At 36.3% G+C, this 18690-nt stretch overlaps 24 non-coding genes across 24 annotated transcripts; 7 read left to right on the forward strand and 17 right to left on the reverse strand.

The window, feature by feature from the left end:
* Window positions 1-122: 122 nt before the first annotated feature.
* On the reverse strand, window positions 123-195 carry Trnak-uuu (transfer RNA lysine (anticodon UUU)). The gene has a single exon. It is a non-coding gene; the product is annotated as a tRNA-Lys (tRNA).
* A 2794-nt stretch (window positions 196-2989) lies between these two features.
* Window positions 2990-3061, reverse strand: Trnad-guc (transfer RNA aspartic acid (anticodon GUC)). Its single transcript has one exon. It is a non-coding gene; the product is annotated as a tRNA-Asp (tRNA).
* Window positions 3062-3680: 619 nt separating this feature from the next.
* Trnay-gua (transfer RNA tyrosine (anticodon GUA)) lies at window positions 3681-3773 on the forward strand. The gene is made up of 2 exons: window positions 3681-3717; window positions 3738-3773. It is a non-coding gene; the product is annotated as a tRNA-Tyr (tRNA).
* A 259-nt stretch (window positions 3774-4032) lies between these two features.
* Window positions 4033-4147, reverse strand: Trnal-caa (transfer RNA leucine (anticodon CAA)). Its single transcript has 2 exons — window positions 4110-4147; window positions 4033-4078 (listed from the first exon to the last, which is right to left on the reverse strand). It is a non-coding gene; the product is annotated as a tRNA-Leu (tRNA).
* Window positions 4148-4435: 288 nt separating this feature from the next.
* Window positions 4436-4508, reverse strand: Trnaa-agc (transfer RNA alanine (anticodon AGC)). Its single transcript has one exon. It is a non-coding gene; the product is annotated as a tRNA-Ala (tRNA).
* A 392-nt stretch (window positions 4509-4900) lies between these two features.
* On the reverse strand, window positions 4901-4973 carry Trnak-uuu (transfer RNA lysine (anticodon UUU)). Its single transcript has one exon. It is a non-coding gene; the product is annotated as a tRNA-Lys (tRNA).
* A 2792-nt stretch (window positions 4974-7765) lies between these two features.
* Window positions 7766-7837, reverse strand: Trnad-guc (transfer RNA aspartic acid (anticodon GUC)). Its single transcript has one exon. It is a non-coding gene; the product is annotated as a tRNA-Asp (tRNA).
* A 384-nt stretch (window positions 7838-8221) lies between these two features.
* Window positions 8222-8293, forward strand: Trnam-cau (transfer RNA methionine (anticodon CAU)). The gene has a single exon. It is a non-coding gene; the product is annotated as a tRNA-Met (tRNA).
* A 159-nt stretch (window positions 8294-8452) lies between these two features.
* Window positions 8453-8545, forward strand: Trnay-gua (transfer RNA tyrosine (anticodon GUA)). The gene is made up of 2 exons: window positions 8453-8489; window positions 8510-8545. It is a non-coding gene; the product is annotated as a tRNA-Tyr (tRNA).
* Window positions 8546-8804: 259 nt separating this feature from the next.
* Window positions 8805-8919, reverse strand: Trnal-caa (transfer RNA leucine (anticodon CAA)). The gene is made up of 2 exons: window positions 8882-8919; window positions 8805-8850 (listed from the first exon to the last, which is right to left on the reverse strand). It is a non-coding gene; the product is annotated as a tRNA-Leu (tRNA).
* A 287-nt stretch (window positions 8920-9206) lies between these two features.
* Trnaa-agc (transfer RNA alanine (anticodon AGC)) lies at window positions 9207-9279 on the reverse strand. The gene has a single exon. It is a non-coding gene; the product is annotated as a tRNA-Ala (tRNA).
* A 390-nt stretch (window positions 9280-9669) lies between these two features.
* Window positions 9670-9742, reverse strand: Trnak-uuu (transfer RNA lysine (anticodon UUU)). Its single transcript has one exon. It is a non-coding gene; the product is annotated as a tRNA-Lys (tRNA).
* Window positions 9743-12538: 2796 nt separating this feature from the next.
* Window positions 12539-12610, reverse strand: Trnad-guc (transfer RNA aspartic acid (anticodon GUC)). The gene has a single exon. It is a non-coding gene; the product is annotated as a tRNA-Asp (tRNA).
* Window positions 12611-12994: 384 nt separating this feature from the next.
* On the forward strand, window positions 12995-13066 carry Trnam-cau (transfer RNA methionine (anticodon CAU)). Its single transcript has one exon. It is a non-coding gene; the product is annotated as a tRNA-Met (tRNA).
* A 160-nt stretch (window positions 13067-13226) lies between these two features.
* Trnay-gua (transfer RNA tyrosine (anticodon GUA)) lies at window positions 13227-13319 on the forward strand. The gene is made up of 2 exons: window positions 13227-13263; window positions 13284-13319. It is a non-coding gene; the product is annotated as a tRNA-Tyr (tRNA).
* A 259-nt stretch (window positions 13320-13578) lies between these two features.
* Window positions 13579-13693, reverse strand: Trnal-caa (transfer RNA leucine (anticodon CAA)). The gene is made up of 2 exons: window positions 13656-13693; window positions 13579-13624 (listed from the first exon to the last, which is right to left on the reverse strand). It is a non-coding gene; the product is annotated as a tRNA-Leu (tRNA).
* A 287-nt stretch (window positions 13694-13980) lies between these two features.
* Trnaa-agc (transfer RNA alanine (anticodon AGC)) lies at window positions 13981-14053 on the reverse strand. The gene has a single exon. It is a non-coding gene; the product is annotated as a tRNA-Ala (tRNA).
* Window positions 14054-14446: 393 nt separating this feature from the next.
* Trnak-uuu (transfer RNA lysine (anticodon UUU)) lies at window positions 14447-14519 on the reverse strand. Its single transcript has one exon. It is a non-coding gene; the product is annotated as a tRNA-Lys (tRNA).
* A 2086-nt stretch (window positions 14520-16605) lies between these two features.
* Trnad-guc (transfer RNA aspartic acid (anticodon GUC)) lies at window positions 16606-16677 on the reverse strand. Its single transcript has one exon. It is a non-coding gene; the product is annotated as a tRNA-Asp (tRNA).
* Window positions 16678-17061: 384 nt separating this feature from the next.
* Trnam-cau (transfer RNA methionine (anticodon CAU)) lies at window positions 17062-17133 on the forward strand. Its single transcript has one exon. It is a non-coding gene; the product is annotated as a tRNA-Met (tRNA).
* A 158-nt stretch (window positions 17134-17291) lies between these two features.
* Window positions 17292-17384, forward strand: Trnay-gua (transfer RNA tyrosine (anticodon GUA)). Its single transcript has 2 exons — window positions 17292-17328; window positions 17349-17384. It is a non-coding gene; the product is annotated as a tRNA-Tyr (tRNA).
* Window positions 17385-17643: 259 nt separating this feature from the next.
* On the reverse strand, window positions 17644-17758 carry Trnal-caa (transfer RNA leucine (anticodon CAA)). Its single transcript has 2 exons — window positions 17721-17758; window positions 17644-17689 (listed from the first exon to the last, which is right to left on the reverse strand). It is a non-coding gene; the product is annotated as a tRNA-Leu (tRNA).
* A 287-nt stretch (window positions 17759-18045) lies between these two features.
* On the reverse strand, window positions 18046-18118 carry Trnaa-agc (transfer RNA alanine (anticodon AGC)). The gene has a single exon. It is a non-coding gene; the product is annotated as a tRNA-Ala (tRNA).
* Window positions 18119-18511: 393 nt separating this feature from the next.
* On the reverse strand, window positions 18512-18584 carry Trnak-uuu (transfer RNA lysine (anticodon UUU)). Its single transcript has one exon. It is a non-coding gene; the product is annotated as a tRNA-Lys (tRNA).
* Window positions 18585-18690: the final 106 nt, after the last annotated feature.

Genomic DNA, 18690 nt, shown 5'->3' on the forward strand with positions numbered 1-18690 from the left:
TTTTAAAATAGCGTGTTAAGAAATAGTATTTTTTTTCTTATGGTGAAAAATAGGTTTCTAATATTGTTGTAAGACTTCAATACTATACTATGGCGCAATTTGAACGCTATGAAAAATACTCACGCCCGATGAGGGACTCGAACCCGCGACCCTCAGATTAAAAGTCTGATGCTCTACCGACTGAGCTAACCGGGCATGTCAATCCTCACAGCTTGGAAAGCCCAATCAGCAGTCTAACTGGAAAACTATATGCATTTAAAACAGAGAAAAAGTTAATAGTCCCATGAGAATCAATAATAATTCTTTGGTAACGGTCAGATAAATCGAAAAGCGAGCCCGAAATTATAAGCTGCCGATAAAAAAGACAAAACATTCGAATAAAAACTTTTCAAAAGTCAACAATTCAATATCAAAAACAAGTGACAGTGTAATAACGTGAATTTTTTTTCGCGTGTACGTCTTCTAACTGGAATGAAACAAAAACTAGGATAAAAATGTTCTCGATGAAGTATAAGGAAGTGGAAATGAGGCGTGCTTTTTTATATGATTTTAATTGTATCCTATCGTAGAGTCATGCAAAGTTTAGCACTGTCAAGAACAAGGAATGTGTATGTACCTTTTAAAAATTATCGAGAGAAAAGTTTAAAGTGTATAGCCACTCTAGTGAGCTCCCAGGGTGTCTGACAAAAAATGTTGATTTTTTAGACCTGAAATTCATTCAAATTGGGTCCTTCTGAGCTAAAAATACTTTACAATTTGGAACATTTTTTGAATTTTTTTTCAACTGAACTTACACCCAGTTTGGGACTTAGTCATTTCGGCGCGTACTACGGGAGCTTCTTTAGAATTCAAGAGATTGGTTTCAAGGGTTTTAGAACTACTTTGGTAGGCTCCCAGGGTGTCTTTGGTAATTACTATATGCTTTAGAATCGGTTTTGAGAGAAAAAAAATTTTCGACTCGGCCATGCCGATAGGTAGTGTTTTGGTCAGAACCATAATTTTTGAAACTGTGAGGTCAATTTTCGACTAAGTCTGAAAAAAAATGTTGAATTTTTAGACCTAAAATTCATTCAAATTGGGTCCTTCTGAGCTCAAAAAACTATACAATTTAGAACATTTTTTGAATTTTTTTTCAACTGAATTTACACCAGTTTGAGACTTAGTCATTTCGGCGCGTACTACGGGAGCTTCTTTAGAATTCAAGTGAATGGTTTCAAGGGTTTTAGAACTACTTCGGTAGGCTCCCAGGGTGTTTTTGGCAATTACTAGATGCTTTAGAATCGGTTTTGAGAGAAAAAAAATTTTCGACTCGGCCATGCCGATAGGTAGTGTTTTGGTCAGAACCATAATTTTTGAAACTGTGAGGTCAATTTTCGACTAAGTCTGAAAAAAAATGTTGAATTTTTAGACCTAAAATTCATTCAAATTGGGTCCTTCTGAGCTCAAAAAACTATACAATTTGAAACATTTTTTGAATTTTTTTTCAACTGAATTTACACCAGTTTGGGACTTAGTCATTTCGGCGCGTACTACGGGAGCTTCTTTAGAATTCAAGAGATTGGTTTCAAGGGTTTTAGAACTACTTTGGTAGGCTCCCAGGGTGTCTTTGGTAATTACTATATGCTTTAGAATCGGTTTTGAGAGAAAAAAAATTTTCGACTCGGCCATGCCGATAGGTAGTGTTTTGGTCAGAACCATAATTTTTGAAAATGTGAGGTCAATTTTCGACTAAGTCTGAAAAAAAATGTTGAATTTTTAGACCTAAAATTCATTCAAATTGGGTCCTTCTGAGCTCGAAAAACTATACAATTTAGAACATTTTTTGAATTTTTTTTCAACTGAATTTACACCAGTTTGAGACTTAGTCATTTCGGCGCGTACTACGGGAGCTTCTTAGAATTCAAGTGAATGGTTTCAAGGGTTTTAGAACTACTTCGGTAGGCTCCCAGGGTGTTTTTGGCAATTACTAAATGCTTTAGAATCGGTTTTGAGAGAAAAAAAATTTTCGACTCGGCCATGCCGATAGGTAGTGTTTTGGTCAGAACCATAATTTTTAAACTGTGAGGTCAATTTTCGACTAAGTCTGAAAAAAAATGTTGAATTTTTAGACCTAAAATTCATTCGAATTGGGTCCTTTTGAGCTCAAAAAACTATACAATTTAGAACATTTTTTGAATTTTTTTTCAACTGAATTTACACCAGTTTGAGACTTAGTCATTTCGGCGCGTACTACGGGAGCTTCTTTAGAATTCAAGGGAATGGTTTCAAGGGTTTTAGAACTACTTTGGTAGGCTCCCAGGGTGTTTTTGGCAATTACTAGATGCTTTAGAATCGGTTTTGAGAGAAAAAAATTTTTCGACTCGGTCATGCTGATAGGTAGTATTTTGGTCAGAACCATAATTTTTGAAACGGTGAGGTCAATTTTCGACAAAGTCTAAAAAAAATGTTGATTTTTTAGACTTAAACTTTATTCAAATTGGGTCCTTCTGAGCTCAAAAATTTGTTCAATATAGAACATTTTTAACTAATTTTCTTCTCTGATTTTCAACCTAGTTTGGCTGTGAAAAACGGGGCTTAAAGAGATCCCTTTTTCAGTATTGAACAATAATGAGTCTCTAAATTTTGTGTTCCAGGATATCCACATTTTGTCAAAATTTTGTATGATAGTGCTCTATTCGTTTGTTGAGAAGGCTTGACTCCGTCGCATGTCTAACCCCTTGTCCTTAATAAATTGAACATATCGACTTTGTGGACTTGGAATTGACATATCTTTTTTCCGTTGAGCTTTTCCATCTTTGAACATTCTTGCAACCTTTTCTCGTCGCATTATGATTTACAAGAATACTACTTTATTTACCATTTCTTAGTAATCTTCTTTCAAATAATCAATCAACTTTCGAATAATTTCATTCCTTAGCTGCCTTTTTGGCCTCCAATGTGGCTTTCTTACCTCTCCATCATGGTGGGATTTCAATGTTTAAAAAGTATCCTCCCCGGCGGGGAATCGAACCCCGGTCTCCCGCGTGACAGGCGGGGATACTTACCACTATACTACCGAGGATGAAGATTGTGGCGAGTCATTGCTGACCGGTCGTAAAGTAGCAGTCGGTTCAATCACACTATTATCCTAAATAAAGTTGGTTTGAACACAACATTGCACCGTTGAATGCAAATTCGGTTTTTTGATTTTCCCAATATCGGGTTCACATGTTTGTTATTAGTGGTATAAGATGGGTGTAATATCTCTGGGTTATTAAGCCTTTTTCTCTACTTCATACTTTGATTTTCTATTTAGAAATCGATAAATGATCAACGGTAGTAGAGTATGTCTAGCGTCATTTTCAGGGTGCATATGCATATTATATCCTCCAGTTATATGTTTTGAGCTACGCGTACGTTTTATCGTATGATGCAATTGATAGTTCGTTAAATTGGACTTGTTCTTAGCAGAGTGGCGCAGAGGAAGCGAAGCGTGCTGGCCCATAACCCAGAGGTCGGTGGATCGAAACCACCCTCTGCTACATAAAAACATGCTTTTGGCCATGCACGACACTAGAAATATTGTCTTTCGACTCCATGTTTCTTAATCGGAAAAAAAAAAAATTTGAAAAAAAAATTTTTTTTAATAACATTTTCCGTACGCTTATGTTACTGGTTCATTGTAGCTCTACGTTTCGCAACCACCGATAGCTCAGTTGGTAGAGCGGAGGACTGTAGATGATTATCGAATAGCAGAGATCCTTAGGTCACTGGTTCAAATCCGGTTCGGTGGACATTTTAGTGTCAATCTTTATTAGTCCATCATTCATTTCACTTTAAATTTTTTTGTTACTTTCACTAGGAGAGTTTGTGACCACGAATTGTAAAGATTTTGACACGTAACAGTTTGAAAAAAGTTTCATCTTTAGCTGCGTTCCTTCTTTTTTTATTCAGAAAGTTGTCATTCCTGAGTACGTAAATCGTTTTAAATTATAAGCAGGAAAAAAGCCTTTTATGTGAAGTCGATAACATCTCAAAAGCGAAAAACAATCGTGTCAGAAGTGGGATTCGAACCCACGCCCACATTCGTGGACCAGAATGCTCCTTTGTCTCAAAGGAAGAGATCGTCTCTTGAGTCTGGCGCCTTAGACCGCTCGGCCATCCTGACATACATATGAAGAGAAAACAGACAAAATTAATAAAAACGTTTATTACACGTTTATCACTACACGACTATAGAAGAGACAACAGCTAATTCTAGGCAAAATTTGTTTAAAAGACCACGTTTATGGTAGTAGCAGATTGACGGATAGAAATATTTTCAAGACAATTACGTTTCGATTGTTGCGATTATTGATCAGACGCTTTTGTTGAGTATGTTCCTTATACCGCACCTGACATAAATATTCACGGCGAACACTGTTATAGTAATGTTTATCAGTTATCGAACAAAGAGTGGAGGACCCGGGCATTGATCCCGGTACCTCTCGCATGCTAAGCGAGCGCTCTACCATTTGAGCTAGTCCCCCTGTGGTTGAAGTTGATTCCGGAATTACATATATTCCGTATAGAATAGGTAAAAAGTCCCTTACATTACATCATATATGAAGGCCGAATCTCAGCGAAAACTTCACTTTGTTATGCTGAATAGTTTTAAAAAACTTCACTTTGCAATGACGAATAGCTGCATTAACAATTCAAGGTTCAAAATTGATTTTTCATTTGTCAATTTTCCGGACAAGCTGAAATAAGAAATTATGTTATGAAAATGATGACACAGATGTCTTTGTCAAGCATTTTTAAAATAGCGTGTTAAGAAATAGTATTTTTTTTCTTATGGTGAAAAATCGGTTTCTAATATTGTTGTAAGACTTCAATACTATATACTATGGCGCAATTTGCACGCTATGAAAAATACTCACGCCCGATGAGGGACTCGAACCCGCGACCCTCAGATTAAAAGTCTGATGCTCTACCGACTGAGCTAACCGGGCATGTCAATCCTCACAGCTTGGGAAGCCCAATCAGCAGTCTAACTGGAAAACTATGCATTTAAAACAGAGCAAAAGTTAATAGTCCCATGAGAATCAATAATAATTCTTTGGTAATGGTCAGATAAATCGAAAAGCGAGCCCGAAATTATAAGCTGCCGATAAAAAAGACAAAACATTCGAATAAAAACTTTTCAAAAGTCAACAATTCAATATCAAAAACAAGTGACAGTGTAACAACGTGAATTTTTTTTCGCGTGTACGTCTTCTAACTGGAATGAAACAAAAACTAGGATAAAAATGTTCTCGATGAAGTATAAGGAAGTGGAAATGAGGCGTGCTTTTTTATATGATTTTAATTGTAACCTATCGTAGAGTCATGCAAAGTTTAGCACTGTCAAGAACAAGGAATGTGTATGTACCTTTTAAAAATTATCGAGAGAAAAGTTTAAAGTGTATAGCCACTCTAGTGAGCTCCCAGGGTGTCTGACAAAAAATGTTGATTTTTTAGACCTGAAATTCATTCAAATTAGGTCCTTCTGAGCTAAAAATACTTTACAATTTGGAACATTTTTTGAATTTTTTTTCAACTGAACTTACACCCAGTTTGGGACTTAGTCATTTCGGCGCGTACTACGGGAGCTTCTTTAGAATTCAAGAGATTGGTTTCAAGGGTTTTAGAACTACTTTGGTAGGCTCCCAGGGTGTCTTTGGTAATTACTATATGCTTTAGAATCGGTTTTGAGAGAAAAAAAATTTTCGACTCGGCCATGCCGATAGGTAGTGTTTTGGTCAGAACCATAATTTTTGAAACGGTGAGGTCAATTTTCGACTAAGTCTGAAAAAAAATGTTGAATTTTTAGACCTAAAATTCATTCAAATTGGGTCCTTCTGAGCTCAAAAAACTATACAATTTAGAACATTTTTTGAATTTTTTTTCAACTGAATTTACACCAGTTTGAGACTTAGTCATTTCGGCGCGTACTACGGGAGCTTCTTTAGAATTCAAGTGAATGGTTTCAAGGGTTTTAGAACTACTTCGGTAGGCTCCCAGGGTGTGTTTTGGCAATTACTAGATGCTTTAGAATCGGTTTTGAGAGAAAAAAAATTTTCGACTCGGTCATGCCGATAGGTAGTGTTTGGTCAGAACCATAATTTTTGAAACTGTGAGGTCAATTTTCGACTAAGTCTGACAAAAAATGTTGATTTTTTAGACCTAAAATTCATTCAAATTGGGTCCTTCTGAGCTCAAAAAACTATACAATTTGGAACATTTTTTGAATTTTTTTTCAACTAAATTTACACCAGTTTGGGACTTAGTCATTTCGACGCGTACTATGGAGGCTTGTATAAAAATCAAGGGAATGGTTTCAAGGGCTTTAGAACTTCTTTGGTGAGCTCCCAGGGTGTTTTTGGCAATTACTAGATGCTTTAGAATCGGTTTTGAGAGAAAAAAATTTTTCGACTCGGTCATGCCGATAGGTAGTATTTTGGTCAGAACCATAATTTTTGAAACGGTGAGGTCAATTTTCGACTAAGTCTGAAAAAAAATGTTGAATTTTTAGACCTAAAATTCATTCAAATTGGGTCCTTCTGAGCTCAAAAAACTATACAATTTGGAACATTTTTTGAATTTTTTTTCAACTGAATTTACACCAGTTTGAGACTTAGTCATTTCGGCGCGTACTACGGGAGCTTCTTTAGAATTCAAGTGAATGGTTTCAAGGGTTTTAGAACTACTTCGGTAGGCTCCCAGGGTGTTTTTGGCAATTACTAAATGCTTTAGAATCGGTTTTGAGAGAAAAAAAATTTTCGACTCGGCCATGCCGATAGGTAGTGTTTTGGTCAGAACCATAATTTTTTAAACTGTGAGGTCAATTTTCGACTAAGTCTGAAAAAAAATGTTGAATTTTTAGACCTAAAATTCATTCGAATTGGGTCCTTTTGAGCTCAAAAAACTATACAATTTAGAACATTTTTTGAATTTTTTTTCAACTGAATTTACACCAGTTTGAGACTTAGTCATTTCGGCGCGTACTACGGGAGCTTCTTTAGAATTCAAGGGAATGGTTTCAAGGGTTTTAGAACTACTTTGGTAGGCTCCCAGGGTGTTTTTGGCAATTACTAGATGCTTTAGAATCGGTTTTGAGAGAAAAAAATTTTTCGACTCGGTCATGCTGATAGGTAGTATTTTGGTCAGAACCATAATTTTTGAAACGGTGAGGTCAATTTTCGACTAAGTCTAAAAAAATGTTGATTTTTAGACTTAAACTTTATTCAAATTGGGTCCTTCTGAGCTCAAAAATTTGTTCAATATAGAACATTTTTAACTAATTTTCTTCTCTGATTTTCAACCTAGTTTGGCTGTGAAAAACGGGGCTTAAAGAGATCCCTTTTTCAGTATTGAACAATAATGAGTCTCTAAATTTTGTGTTCCAGGATATCCACATTTTGTCAAAATTTTGTATGATAGTGCTCTATTCGTTTGTTGAGAAGGCTTGACTCCGTCGCATGTCTAACCCCTTGTCCTTAATAAATTGAACATATCGACTTTGTGGACTTGGAATTGACATATCTTTTTTCCGTTGAGCTTTTCCATCTTTGAACATTCTTGCAACCTTTTCTCGTCGCATTATGATTTACAAGAATACTACTTTATTTACCATTTCTTAGTAATCTTCTTTCAAATAATCAATCAACTTTCGAATAATTTCATTCCTTAGCTGCCTTTTTGGCCTCCAATGTGGCTTTCTTACCTCTCCATCATGGTGGGATTTCAATGTTTAAAAAGTATCCTCCCCGGCGGGGAATCGAACCCCGGTCTCCCGCGTGACAGGCGGGGATACTTACCACTATACTACCGAGGATGAAGATTGTGGCGAGTCATTGCTGACCGGTCGTAAAGTAGCAGTCGGTTCAATCACACTATTATCCTAAATAAAGTTGGTTTGAACACAACATTGCACCGTTGAATGCAAATTCGGTTTTTTGATTTTCCCAATATCGGGTTCACTTGTTTGTTATTAGTGGTATAAGATGGGTGTAATATCTCTGGGTTATTAAGCCTTTTTCTCTACTTCATACTTTGATTTTCTATTTAGAAATTGATAAATGATCAACGGTAGTAGAGTATGTCTAGCGTCATTTTCAGGGTGCATATGCATATTATATCCTCCAGTTATATGTTTTGAGCTACGCGTACGTTTTATCGTATGATGCAATTGATAGTTCGTTAAATTGGACTTGTTCTTAGCAGAGTGGCGCAGAGGAAGCGTGCTGGGCCCATAACCCAGAGGTCGGTGGATCGAAACCACCCTCTGCTACATAAAAACATGCTTTTGGCCATGCACGACACTAGAAATATTGTCTTTCGACTCCATGTTTCTTAATCGGAAAAAAAAAAAATTTGAAAAAAAAATTTTTTTTAATAACATTTTCCGTACGCTTATGTTACTGGTTCATTGTAGCTCTACATTTCGCAACCACCGATAGCTCAGTTGGTAGAGCGGAGGACTGTAGATGATTATCGAATAGCAGAGATCCTTAGGTCACTGGTTCAAATCCGGTTCGGTGGACATTTTAGTGTCAATCTTTATTAGTCCATCATTCATTTCACTTTAAATTTTTTTGTTACTTTCACTAGGAGAGTTTGTGACCACGAATTGTAAAGATTTTGACACGTAACAGTTTGAAAAAAGTTTCATCTTTAGCTGCGTTCCTTCTTTTTTTATTCAGAAAGTTGTCATTCCTGAGTACGTAAATCGTTTTAAATTATAAGCAGGAAAAAAGCCTTTTATGTGAAGTCGATAACATCTCAAAAGCGAAAAACAATCGTGTCAGAAGTGGGATTCGAACCCACGCCCACATTCGTGGACCAGAATGCTCCTTTGTCTCAAAGGAAGAGATCGTCTCTTGAGTCTGGCGCCTTAGACCGCTCGGCCATCCTGACATACATATGAAGAGAAAACAGACAAAATTAATAAAAACGTTTATTACACGTTTATCACTACACGACTATAGAAGAGACAACAGCTAATTCTAGGCAAAATTTGTTTAAAAGACCATGTTTATGGTAGTAGCAGATTGACGGATAGAAATATTTTCAAGACAATTACGTTTCGATTGTTGCGATTATTGATCAGACGCTTTTGTTGAATATGTTCCTTATACCGCACCTGACATAAATATTCACGGCGAACACTGTTATAGTAATGTTTATCAGTTTCGAACAAAGAGTGGAGGACCCGGGCATTGATCCCGGTACCTCTCGCATGCTAAGCGAGCGCTCTACCATTTGAGCTAGTCCCCCTGTGGTTGAAGTTGATTCCGGAATTACATATATTCCGTATAGAATAGGTAAAAAGTCCCTTACATTACATCATATATGAAGGCCGAATCTCAGCGAAAACTTCACTTTGTTATGCTGAATAGTTTTAAAAAACTTCACTTTGCAATGACGAATAGCTGCATTAACAATTCAAGGTTCAAAATTGATTTTTCATTTGTCAATTTTCCGGACAAGCTGAAATAAGAAATTATGTTATGAAAATGATGACACAGATGTCTTTGTCAAGCATTTTTAAAATAGCGTGTTAAGAAATAGTATTTTTTTTCTTATGGTGAAAAATAGGTTTCTAATATTGTTGTAAGACTTCAATACTATACTATGGCGCAATTTGAACGCTATGAAAAATACTCACGCCCGATGAGGGACTCGAACCCGCGACCCTCAGATTAAAAGTCTGATGCTCTACCGACTGAGCTAACCGGGCATGTCAATCCTCACAGCTTGGAAAGCCCAATCAGCAGTCTAACTGGAAAACTATATGCATTTAAAACAGAGAAAAAGTTAATAGTCCCATGAGAATCAATAATAATTCTTTGGTAACGGTCAGATAAATCGAAAAGCGAGCCCGAAATTATAAGCTGCCGATAAAAAAGACAAAACATTCGAATAAAAACTTTTCAAAAGTCAACAATTCAATATCAAAAACAAGTGACAGTGTAATAACGTGAATTTTTTTTCGCGTGTACGTCTTCTAACTGGAATGAAACAAAAACTAGGATAAAAATGTTCTCGATGAAGTATAAGGAAGTGGAAATGAGGCGTGCTTTTTTATATGATTTTAATTGTATCCTATCGTAGAGTCATGCAAAGTTTAGCACTGTCAAGAACAAGGAATGTGTATGTACCTTTTAAAAATTATCGAGAGAAAAGTTTAAAGTGTATAGCCACTCTAGTGAGCTCCCAGGGTGTCTGACAAAAAATGTTGATTTTTTAGACCTGAAATTCATTCAAATTGGGTCCTTCTGAGCTAAAAATACTTTACAATTTGGAACATTTTTTGAATTTTTTTTCAACTGAACTTACACCCAGTTTGGGACTTAGTCATTTCGGCGCGTACTACGGGAGCTTCTTTAGAATTCAAGAGATTGGTTTCAAGGGTTTTAGAACTACTTTGGTAGGCTCCCAGGGTGTCTTTGGTAATTACTATATGCTTTAGAATCGGTTTTGAGAGAAAAAAAATTTTCGACTCGGCCATGCCGATAGGTAGTGTTTTGGTCAGAACCATAATTTTTGAAACTGTGAGGTCAATTTTCGACTAAGTCTGAAAAAAAATGTTGAATTTTTAGACCTAAAATTCATTCAAATTGGGTCCTTCTGAGCTCAAAAAACTATACAATTTAGAACATTTTTTGAATTTTTTTTCAACTGAATTTACACCAGTTTGAGACTTAGTCATTTCGGCGCGTACTACGGGAGCTTCTTTAGAATTCAAGTGAATGGTTTCAAGGGTTTTAGAACTACTTCGGTAGGCTCCCAGGGTGTTTTTGGCAATTACTAGATGCTTTAGAATCGGTTTTGAGAGAAAAAAAATTTTCGACTCGGCCATGCCGATAGGTAGTGTTTTGGTCAGAACCATAATTTTTGAAACTGTGAGGTCAATTTTCGACTAAGTCTGAAAAAAAATGTTGAATTTTTAGACCTAAAATTCATTCAAATTGGGTCCTTCTGAGCTCAAAAAACTATACAATTTGAAACATTTTTTGAATTTTTTTTCAACTGAATTTACACCAGTTTGGGACTTAGTCATTTCGGCGCGTACTACGGGAGCTTCTTTAGAATTCAAGAGATTGGTTTCAAGGGTTTTAGAACTACTTTGGTAGGCTCCCAGGGTGTCTTTGGTAATTACTATATGCTTTAGAATCGGTTTTGAGAGAAAAAAAATTTTCGACTCGGCCATGCCGATAGGTAGTGTTTTGGTCAGAACCATAATTTTTGAAAATGTGAGGTCAATTTTCGACTAAGTCTGAAAAAAAATGTTGAATTTTTAGACCTAAAATTCATTCAAATTGGGTCCTTCTGAGCTCGAAAAACTATACAATTTAGAACATTTTTTGAATTTTTTTTCAACTGAATTTACACCAGTTTGAGACTTAGTCATTTCGGCGCGTACTACGGGAGCTTCTTTAGAATTCAAGTGAATGGTTTCAAGGGTTTTAGAACTACTTCGGTAGGCTCCCAGGGTGTTTTTGGCAATTACTAAATGCTTTAGAATCGGTTTTGAGAGAAAAAAAATTTTCGACTCGGCCATGCCGATAGGTAGTGTTTTGGTCAGAACCATAATTTTTTAAACTGTGAGGTCAATTTTCGACTAAGTCTGAAAAAAAATGTTGAATTTTTAGACCTAAAATTCATTCGAATTGGGTCCTTTTGAGCTCAAAAAACTATACAATTTAGAACATTTTTTGAATTTTTTTTCAACTGAATTTACACCAGTTTGAGACTTAGTCATTTCGGCGCGTACTACGGGAGCTTCTTTAGAATTCAAGGGAATGGTTTCAAGGGTTTTAGAACTACTTTGGTAGGCTCCCAGGGTGTTTTTGGCAATTACTAGATGCTTTAGAATCGGTTTTGAGAGAAAAAAATTTTTCGACTCGGTCATGCTGATAGGTAGTATTTTGGTCAGAACCATAATTTTTGAAACGGTGAGGTCAATTTTCGACAAAGTCTAAAAAAAATGTTGATTTTTTAGACTTAAACTTTATTCAAATTGGGTCCTTCTGAGCTCAAAAATTTGTTCAATATAGAACATTTTTAACTAATTTTCTTCTCTGATTTTCAACCTAGTTTGGCTGTGAAAAACGGGGCTTAAAGAGATCCCTTTTTCAGTATTGAACAATAATGAGTCTCTAAATTTTGTGTTCCAGGATATCCACATTTTGTCAAAATTTTGTATGATAGTGCTCTATTCGTTTGTTGAGAAGGCTTGACTCCGTCGCATGTCTAACCCCTTGTCCTTAATAAATTGAACATATCGACTTTGTGGACTTGGAATTGACATATCTTTTTTCCGTTGAGCTTTTCCATCTTTGAACATTCTTGCAACCTTTTCTCGTCGCATTATGATTTACAAGAATACTACTTTATTTACCATTTCTTAGTAATCTTCTTTCAAATAATCAATCAACTTTCGAATAATTTCATTCCTAAGCTGCCTTTTTGGCCTCCAATGTGGCTTTCTTACCTCTCCATCATGGTGGGATTTCAATGTTTAAAAAGTATCCTCCCCGGCGGGGAATCGAACCCCGGTCTCCCGCGTGACAGGCGGGGATACTTACCACTATACTACCGAGGATGAAGATTGTGGCGAGTCATTGCTGACCGGTCGTAAAGTAGCAGTCGGTTCAATCACACTATTATCCTAAATAAAGTTGGTTTGAACACAACATTGCAGCGTTGAATGCAAATTCGGTTTTTTGATTTTCCCAATATCGGGTTCACTTGTTTGTTATTAGTGGTATAAGATGGGTGTAATATCTCTGGGTTATTAAGCCTTTTTCTCTACTTCATACTTTGATTTTCTATTTAGAAATCGATAAATGATCAACGGTAGTAGAGTATGTCTAGCGTCATTTTCAGGGTGCATATGCATATTATATCCTCCAGTTATATGTTTTGAGCTACGCGTACGTTTTATCGTATGATGCAATTGATAGTTCGTTAAATTGGACTTGTTCTTAGCAGAGTGGCGCAGAGGAAGCGTGCTGGGCCCATAACCCAGAGGTCGGTGGATCGAAACCACCCTCTGCTACATAAAAACATGCTTTTGGCCATGCACGACACTAGAAATATTGTCTTTCGACTCCATGTTTCTTAATCGGAAAAAAAAAAAATTTTGAAAAAAAAATTTTTTTTAATAACATTTTCCGTACGCTTATGTTAGTGGTTCATTGTAGCTCTACATTTCGCAACCACCGATAGCTCAGTTGGTAGAGCGGAGGACTGTAGATGATTATCGAATAGCAGAGATCCTTAGGTCACTGGTTCAAATCCGGTTCGGTGGACATTTTAGTGTCAATCTTTATTAGTCCATCATTCATTTCACTTTAAATTTTTTTGTTACTTTCACTAGGAGAGTTTGTGACCACGAATTGTAAAGATTTTGACACGTAACAGTTTGAAAAAAGTTTCATCTTTAGCTGCGTTCCTTCTTTTTTTATTCAGAAAGTTGTCATTCCTGAGTACGTAAATCGTTTTAAATTATAAGCAGGAAAAAAGCCTTTTATGTGAAGTCGATAACATCTCAAAAGCGAAAAACAATCGTGTCAGAAGTGGGATTCGAACCCACGCCCACATTCGTGGACCAGAATGCTCCTTTGTCTCAAAGGAAGAGATCGTCTCTTGAGTCTGGCGCCTTAGACCGCTCGGCCATCCTGACATACATATGAAGAGAAAACAGACAAAATTAATAAAAACGTTTATTACACGTTTATCACTACACGACTATAGAAGAGACAACAGCTAATTCTAGGCAAAATTTGTTTAAAAGACCACGTTTATGGTAGTAGCAGATTGACGGATAGAAATATTTTCAAGACAATTACGTTTCGATTGTTGCGATTATTGATCAGACGCTTTTGTTGAGTATGTTCCTTATACCGCACCTGACATAAATATTCACGGCGAACAATGTTATAGTAATGTTTATCAGTATCGAACAAAGAGTGGAGGACCCGGGCATTGATCCCGGTACCTCTCGCATGCTAAGCGAGCGCTCTACCATTTGAGCTAGTCCCCCTGTGGTTGAAATTGATTCCGGAATTAAATATATTCCGTATAGAATAGGTAAAAAAAAGTCCCTTACATTACATCATATATGAAGGCCGAATCTCAGCGAAAACTTCACTTTGTTATGCTGAATAGTTTTAACAAACTTCACTTTGCAATGACGAATAGCTGCATTAACAATTCAAGGTTCAAAATTGATTTTTCATTTGTCAATTTTCCGGACAAGCTGAAATAAGAAATCATGATATGAAAATGATGACACAGATGTCTTTTTCAAGCATTTTTAAAATAGCGTGTTAAGAAATAGTATTTTTTTTCTTATGGTGAAAAATAGGTTTCTAATATTGTTGTAAGACTTCAATACTATACTATGGCGCAATTTGAACGCTATGAAAAATACTCACGCCCGATGAGGGACTCGAACCCGCGACCCTCAGATTAAAAGTCTGATGCTCTACCGACTGAGCTAACCGGGCATGTCAATCCTCACAGCTTGGAAAGCCCAATCAGCAGTCTAACTGGAAAACTATATGCATTTAAAACAGAGAAAAAGTTAATAGTCCCATGAGAATCAATAATAATTCTTTGGTAACGGTCAGATAAATCGAAAAGCGAGCCCGAAATTATAAGCTGCCGATAAAAAAGACAAAACATTCGAATAAAAACTTTTCAAAAGTCAACAATTCAATATCAAAAACAAGTGACAGTGTAATAACGTGAATTTTTTTTCGCGTGTACGTCTTCTAACTGGAATGAAACAAAAACTAGGATAAAAATGTTCTCGATGAAGTATAAGGAAGTGGAAATGAGGCGTGCTTTTTTATATGATTTTAATTGTAACCTATCGTAGAGTCATGCAAAGTTTAGCACTGTCAAGAACAAGGAATGTGTATGTACCTTTTAAAAATTATCGAGAGAAAAGTTTAAAGTGTATAGCCACTCTAGTGAGCTCCCAGGGTGTCTGACAAAAAATGTTGATTTTTTAGACCTGAAATTCATTCAAATTAGGTCCTTCTGAGCTAAAAATACTTTACAATTTGGAACATTTTTTGAATTTTTTTCCAACTGAACTTACACCAAGTTTGGGACTTTCGGCGCGTACTATGGGAGCTTCTTTAGAATTCAAGGGAATGGTTTCAAGGGTTTTAGAACCACTTTGGTAGGCTCCTAGGGTGTTTTTGGCAATTACTAAATGCTTTAGAATCGGTTTTGAGAGAGAAAAAAATTTTCGACTCGGCCATGCCGATAGGTAGTGTTTTGGTCAGAACCATAATTTTTGAAACTGTGAGGTCAATTTTCGACTAAGTCTGAAAAAAAATGTTGAATTTTTAGACCTAAAATTCATTCAAATTGGGTCCTTCTGAGCTCAAAAAACTATACAATTTAGAACATTTTTTGAATTTTTTTCAACTGAATTTACACCAGTTTGAGACTTAGTCATTTCGGCGCGTACTACGGGAGCTTCTTTAGAATTCAAGTGAATGGTTTCAAGGGTTTTAGAACTACTTCGGTAGGCTCCCAGGGTGTTTTTGGCAATTACTAGATGCTTTAGAATCGGTTTTGAGAGAAAAAAATTTTCGACTCGGTCATGCCGATAGGTAGTGTTTTGGTCAGAACCATAATTTTTGAAACGGCGAGGTCAATTTTCGACTAAGTCTGAAAAAAAATGTTGAATTTTTAGACCTAAAATTCATTCGAATTGGGTCCTTCTGAGCTCAAAAAACTATACAATTTGGAACATTTTTTGAATTTTTTTTCAACTAAATTTACACCAGTTTGGGACTTAGTCATTTCGGCGCGTACTACGGGAGCTTCTTTAGAATTCAAGGGAATGGTTTCAAGGGTTTTAGAACTACTTTGGTAGGCACCCAGGGTGTTTTTGGCAATTACTAAATGCTTTAGAATCGGTTTTGAGAGAAAAAAATTTTTCGACTCGGTCATGCTGATAGGTAGTATTTTGGTCAGAACCATAATTTTTGAAACGGTGAGGTCAATTTTCGACAAAGTCTAAAAAAAATGTTGATTTTTTAGACTTAAACTTTATTCAAATTGGGTCCTTCTGAGCTCAAAAATTTGTTCAATATAGAACATTTTTAACTAATTTTCTTCTCTGATTTTCAACCTAGTTTGGCTGTGAAAAACGGGGCTTAAAGAGATCCCTTTTTCAGTATTGAACAATAATGAGTCTCTAAATTTTGTGTTCCAGGATATCCACATTTTGTCAAAATTTTGTATGATAGTGCTCTATTCGTTTGTTGAGAAGGCTTGACTCCGTCGCATGTCTAACCCCTTGTCCTTAATAAATTGAACATATCGACTTTGTGGACTTGGAATTGACATATCTTTTTTCCGTTGAGCTTTTCCATCTTTGAACATTCTTGCAACCTTTTCTCGTCGCATTATGATTTACAAGAATACTACTTTATTTACCATTTCTTAGTAATCTTCTTTCAAATAATCAATCAACTTTCGAATAATTTCATTCCTTAGCTGCCTTTTTGGCCTCCAATGTGGCTTTCTTACCTCTCCATCATGGTGGGATTTCAATGTTTAAAAAGTATCCTCCCCGGCGGGGAATCGAACCCCGGTCTCCCGCGTGACAGGCGGGGATACTTACCACTATACTACCGAGGATGAAGATTGTGGCGAGTCATTGCTGACCGGTCGTAAAGTAGCAGTCGGTTCAATCACACTATTATCCTAAATAAAGTTGGTTTGAACACAACATTGCACCGTTGAATGCAAATTCGGTTTTTTGATTTTCCCAATATCGGGTTCACTTGTTTGTTATTAGTGGTATAAGATGGGTGTAATATCTCTGGGTTATTAAGCCTTTTTCTCTACTTCATACTTTGATTTTCTATTTAGAAATTGATAAATGATCAACGGTAGTAGAGTATGTCTAGCGTCATTTTCAGGGTGCATATGCATATTATATCCTCCAGTTATATGTTTTGAGCTACGCGTACGTTTTATCGTATGATGCAATTGATAGTTCGTTAAATTGGACTTGTTCTTAGCAGAGTGGCGCAGAGGAAGCGTGCTGGGCCCATAACCCAGAGGTCGGTGGATCGAAACCACCCTCTGCTACATAAAAACATGCTTTTGGCCATGCACGACACTAGAAATATTGTCTTTCGACTCCATGTTTCTTAATCGGAAAAAAAAAAATTTTGAAAAAAAATTTTTTTTAATAACATTTTCCGTACGCTTATGTTAGTGGTTCATTGTAGCTCTACATTTCGCAACCACCGATAGCTCAGTTGGTAGAGCGGAGGACTGTAGATGATTATCGAATAGCAGAGATCCTTAGGTCACTGGTTCAAATCCGGTTCGGTGGACATTTTAGTGTCAATCTTTATTAGTCCATCATTCATTTCACTTTAAATTTTTTTGTTACTTTCACTAGGAGAGTTTGTGACCACGAATTGTAAAGATTTTGACACGTAACAGTTTGAAAAAAGTTTCATCTTTAGCTGCGTTCCTTCTTTTTTTATTCAGAAAGTTGTCATTCCTGAGTACGTAAATCGTTTTAAATTATAAGCAGGAAAAAAGCCTTTTATGTGAAGTCGATAACATCTCAAAAGCGAAAAACAATCGTGTCAGAAGTGGGATTCGAACCCACGCCCACATTCGTGGACCAGAATGCTCCTTTGTCTCAAAGGAAGAGATCGTCTCTTGAGTCTGGCGCCTTAGACCGCTCGGCCATCCTGACATACATATGAAGAGAAAACAGACAAAATTAATAAAAACGTTTATTACACGTTTATCACTACACGACTATAGAAGAGACAACAGCTAATTCTAGGCAAAATTTGTTTAAAAGACCACGTTTATGGTAGTAGCAGATTGACGGATAGAAATATTTTCAAGACAATTACGTTTCGATTGTTGCGATTATTGATCAGACGCTTTTGTTGAGTATGTTCCTTATACCGCACCTGACATAAATATTCACGGCGAACAATGTTATAGTAATGTTTATCAGTATCGAACAAAGAGTGGAGGACCCGGGCATTGATCCCGGTACCTCTCGCATGCTAAGCGAGCGCTCTACCATTTGAGCTAGTCCCCCTGTGGTTGAAATTGATTCCGGAATTAAATATATTCCGTATAGAATAGGTAAAAAAAAGTCCCTTACATTACATCATATATGAAGGCCGAATCTCAGCGAAAACTTCACTTTGTTATGCTGAATAGTTTTAACAAACTTCACTTTGCAATGACGAATAGCTGCATTAACAATTCAAGGTTCAAAATTGATTTTTCATTTGTCAATTTTCCGGACAAGCTGAAATAAGAAATCATGATATGAAAATGATGACACAGATGTCTTTTTCAAGCATTTTTAAAATAGCGTGTTAAGAAATAGTATTTTTTTTCTTATGGTGAAAAATAGGTTTCTAATATTGTTGTAAGACTTCAATACTATACTATGGCGCAATTTGAACGCTATGAAAAATACTCACGCCCGATGAGGGACTCGAACCCGCGACCCTCAGATTAAAAGTCTGATGCTCTACCGACTGAGCTAACCGGGCATGTCAATCCTCACAGCTTGGAAAGCCCAATCAGCAGTCTAACTGGAAAACTATATGCATTTAAAACAGAGAAAAAGTTAATAGTCCCATGAGAATCAATAATAAT

The sequence above is a fragment of the Clytia hemisphaerica genome, unplaced genomic scaffold (assembly GCF_902728285.1).
Source record: "Clytia hemisphaerica strain Z4C2 unplaced genomic scaffold, Clytia hemisphaerica genome assembly, whole genome shotgun sequence".
NCBI classification, from domain to species: domain Eukaryota; kingdom Metazoa; phylum Cnidaria; class Hydrozoa; order Leptothecata; family Clytiidae; genus Clytia; species Clytia hemisphaerica.